The sequence below is a fragment of the Apium graveolens genome, chromosome 4 (assembly GCF_009905375.1).
Source record: "Apium graveolens cultivar Ventura chromosome 4, ASM990537v1, whole genome shotgun sequence".
Classification (NCBI taxonomy): Eukaryota; Viridiplantae; Streptophyta; class Magnoliopsida; order Apiales; family Apiaceae; genus Apium; species Apium graveolens.
The window spans coordinates 106,872,169-106,877,539 of record NC_133650.1 but is presented as its reverse complement, the minus strand read 5'-3'; positions in this window follow the sequence as shown (position 1 = coordinate 106,877,539).

Below are 5,371 nucleotides of genomic sequence, written 5' to 3'. Positions count from 1 at the left end.
TAGACTCGACGAATGAAGAGAGTCATCCGTCGGATAATAAAAAAGGTTATTCGTCGAGTGACATAAATCCTCATTCGTCGGCTGTAAGCAAACCTGTGAGTAAAGTCAAACTTGCCAAGTTAAATGAAAAATATGGATCAGTTTCCAAAAACTTTATTTCAGGAGAATCTAGTCAAGTGAAGAAGGAGAAGAAATTGAATGTTGATCATCTGTTCATCAAGCAATTGAATGACAGGCTAGAAAAGATTGAGGTTAAAACAGAGGCTAAAAAGAAAAACAATAGAAATGGGAAAGTAGGGATTAACAAACATAACAACTACACACCTGATAAGTATACTCCTAGAAAAATCTGTGTTAAGTGTGGTAGTGTTAATCATCTGTCTGTTAATTGCAAACTTGTCATGCCTACTTCCATGACTATACCACCTTCTTTTCCCAACATGAGTGTTATACCTTCTATGCCTTTAAATGCTATGTCTACACAGAATATGAATGCACAATTTGCTAATATGCCATTTGCACCTAATCCTTATTATGCTGCATTTAATATGACTCAAATGCCATTTAGCATGCCCTACTGGAATAACATGTTTGTGAATAGCATGCCATTTCCTGTTAATCAAAATATGCATGATAATTCTATTTTAATGAATGGTTTTAAAGGTCCAACTCAGATGACTAAGGATGAATCTGAAATCTCCAAGTCAAATGAGATCAAACCTAAGAAATAAAAGAAGAAAGCTAACAAGAAAAGACCCAAGGAAACTTGGATACCAAAATCAACTTGATTTGATTTTAATGTGTGCAGGGAAATAGAAAGAATCTGTGGTACTTGGATAGTGGTTGTTCAAGATACATGACTGGAGATTCTACCCTGCTCACAGAGTTCAAGGAAAGAGCTGGCCCAAGTATTAATTTTGGAGATGATAGCAAGGGTTATACTGTGGGATATGGCTTTATTTCAAAAGACAATGTCATCATTGAGGAGGTTGCCTTAGTGGATGGTCTCAAGCACAATTTGTTGAGTATCAGCCAGCTTTATGATAAAGGCAATTCAGTAACCTTCACTACAGAAGCCTGTGTTGTGACAAACAAGAGGAGCAACAAAGTGGTTCTCACTGGAGTGAGAAAAGGAAATATGTACCTAGCTGACTTTAACTCATCAAATGCAGAATCTGTTACTTGTCTTGTAACGCCCCCAAATCCGGGGTCAAGGGATTTGGTCGTCACTATGAAACCTCAATCCAAATCAACCTATTTAATCAATAATTAAATGCCAGCAGAAGATATTTATCATAAATGACCCCAACTAATCCAAGATCTTTTCAGGTTACAGTTCTAGAAACAAGATATCCAAATTCCACAAATAATTTTTTTCACCTTTTTTTTAAAAAAAAAATCAACAAATTTCAACTCAAAACTAAACCCACTAGTATAACTTTGAAATGAAGTATACTAGGCCCAAATAAAATAACACAATATAATACAATATAATATGAACAACTTTATATATTAAAACTTACACTAGCCCGCAAACCCTGGACCAACCACCTTCCAAAAGCTTCTTCTTGCTTCCTCGAATTACGCGGCTAAACAGCAAGCTAATCCTCACTGGAGGTTAAATTTAAAAACAGGCAAGTATGAGCGAAAGAAATGCTAAGCAAGATCATTATGACATATATAGGGTCATTTTGATATAAAACTGACATCTGCATTAGAGCAGAACATTTAAAATCATAGTTGCTGAATCATAAAATTTTAGTTGAGGAATCTCAGATTTAATTCCTTAATTGTATTCAAAAACCAATTTAGAATTTTTGAGCGAGATGCTTCAGCAATACTTTATATCTTGACGAGAATAAAACTCATAAAACAGTATTTACGGAAATATCGTAAACCACAATAACATGAGACAATGATTATGGATTGAATCATAAACTTTATTCAAAACCGAACTCTTCAAATTAATACTTATTTTGTTGTCATATCAAATTAGATATCAATACGAACTTTGATGCTCACAACATTCCATACTGAAGTCAACATCATTCATCTATACTAATACCATCTTTGATATTTAACAATAACGTAAGTATCAGCATAAATCAAAATCTGAATCAAAACCGCACTTTACCATTATTCCAAAACAGAAACAGTTGATAAATCATTTATTCTATGAATATCAAAAATGATATGATAATTTAGACTGGGATCATCCTCCGACGGACGTACTATCACATATTGATCAGCCCGTGTGATAGCACAAGGTCATGATTCATAGAAACGTGACCCCAAAAACACGAGTACTCAAACAAAAGGCAATATACCTGCCTGTGGCAAAAATTGTGTCATAATATTCCATATGGCACTTAGAAATAGCCCTCCGCTGGACCGTCCGTCCCGGTCACTTACGCAATTATGATCCAATCTTAAAACCTTTTATTGAAATGGGGTCATAATAATTGACACCCGAAATAATTTTATTCCCCCAATTCTTGGGTAGGAATATTCGCAACCAAATCACTTTTCTCAAAATCCAAAACATTTATAAATTCGATAATTAGATAAGTAAAATCACTTGACTATTCTTAACATAGAACAGCAGACGAGTATTTGCATAACAGAATTATTTAATTCAGCGATATGTAAAACATTTATCGATTCCAAACTGAGAATAGGGAAAGTAATAATTGCATCAAAATATTTAAAATAAATATCACTTGAACAATAAGTGATGATAGGGATACTTGCCTTTGTGTTTTAGTAGTTAGTCATACTCACAACGACACGTCTATTCTGACATTCTGTCTCAAAACATCACCGTCTTTCCTTTCAACACTTTACTGATATGCTGCTCCTGCGATTGCTAAAAGCTAGATACCCAATGTCATTCCATTCCATTCTTTATCCAACATCTTGTCCCGATTAACTCGAGAGATCCGCATCTATAATTAAAATATAGAACTTTAATCGTCTAAACGATAATTACTCGACGAACTGCGCGTCAAAATCCTATCATCTACCCATACGATAGCCCACACATAAATAAGACAATCAAACACAAGACTCTTGATCCATATACACACATAATTCACATAGCACATAAGCACATAACTCATATATCACATAATTCATATCACATATGACTCGGTTCGTCAAAAGGTTCGACTCGGTATGTTTAAAACTAAAATCGGATCAAAAATACAACTTTTTGATCAATATGCGACTCAAAATCAATTTGAAAATCAATCGACCTTTTGAAACAAAAGAATTCGGGTCTCAAAAGTATTTTTATTGAAAGCGGAATATTTTTCTGAGTCTAGAGGCGTTCGTTTCGTATTAAACGGACGAACGGTTGATTTATTATGAATTTTTGAACATTTTTCGGAATTAAAACGGATCTCCAAATCATTTAATAATAAAATAATAGGGTTCAAACACCCTAAAATAATTTTATAAGATTTATCGAGCCTGGAAAATAATTTAAAATAATATTTTAAAGCTCGAAACTATTTTTCAGAATTTTTAAATCAAAAATAAATAATTAAATCTAATTAAATAATCAATTAAAATTAATTAATAACTAATTAAATTAATTAATCAATTAATATTTAAATTAATTGACTAATTAAATAATTAATTATCAACTAAAATTAATTAACTAAATAATTTGGATTTAATTTTAAATTAAAAATAAATTTTCAGAATTAAAAAAATAATTTTTAGAATTAAAAATAATGAATTTTGGGAATTTAAAATATTTAAAAACATTTTCTGAAAATAATTATAAAAAGAAAATACATTTTCTGAAAATTATAAAACAGAAATATGATTTTTGTAAGTTTTTAAAATTGCAGGGATTTAAATGTAAATATGAGAAAAGAACGATGGCTAAACTGCAATTTAGCCATCGTCTTCCTCCCTTCTTCGCCGGCGACGGTCGGGGAAGCCATTAACGGCGACCCCCGCCGTACGAAGCTTTTCCGGCAATCGAATAATAACCCAGAAATCAACCAAATACACAAGACACGGTCTTATCGATACCAGGAATTCATCTGCAACCTTAATTTAGTCGAATAACTTACGAATCAACCGGAAAAATCAAGAACTCTGGTGGCGGCTCAAAATTCCGACGAACCCAAATCGGACACAAACATCAACATATTATACACGAATAGACTCACAAGACAACGATATATAACTATACATCAACCAATTCAATCAACAAACTCTTAAATTAAAATACCCAAATTCGAATTAAACCCTAATTTACGAAATTAATAATTTACCTATCGTTTGAATGATTTGATGGCATAAACAGAAAGAGCATGAAAATCTGAACATTTTGGTTACTCATACTTCAAAAACTGAGATCTGCATCACCCTCAAATTTGGGTTTGATTCTCAGAACTCTTCAAGAACACCAAGAACACATATTCAAATAATTTTAAGAAAATCAAACTTCAATTTCTATATGATATTGAACTCTATTTTTGAAGTATAATATACCAAATTGACCAGAAAAATATTATCTACAAGATGGAAGCATCAAATCACATCAACAACATCAAGAAGAAATTTTCATAATTTAATTATTAAATAATTCGAATATAAATAAATAAATAAGAAAATTATCATGATTTCTGGGCAGAAATTGATGATTGATTTAGAAAGAAGATTTCGAGAGCTTGGTTTTGATATGTTGCACGCCCGAATCGGAGTTCGATAACGCCTTCGTTCTTGTGTTTGATTCTCGGGAACGTATCGGTTTCTCGGGTTTTTCTCTGTATTTACGGTGTTTTAACTGGTTGCAAATGAATAAATGGAATAAATGATATAAGAAACAGGCTATTTATATTTATGGAATATTGGATCGTTCTGGATCATTTTGGATCGTTAAATTAGTTACTTAGCCGCTAAGTAACTACAAAAACGATACAATTCAATACCAGAATTGGATAATTATCAAAACCGAGCTTTTTATAAAACACTATATACGAAAATAATGTAAAAATATCCCGTCTCTCAAGAATACGGGTTTTATTGATTACCGAAATAACTATCGTATCGAAAATCTTGCGTCGGGCCGTGCACGGGTCAAACCGTAATCCAGATTGAAAAAGTCAAAACACGGAAAATGTCCGGAATTACCAAATTAGGTTAGAAAGGAGTTTTCGGAAGAGTTTCGGGTTGTAAAAACGCAAAAATGGTTGAGGTTGGACGATTCCTGGCTTTATAAAATAATTTTGGTAATTATTCAGAAAATAATTAATAATTCATAAATCAATATAAAATCATCTAACAGTCCAAAAATTACCAGAAAAATATCACAATTATCTATATTTTATTCTGGACATATAAAAATTCAAAT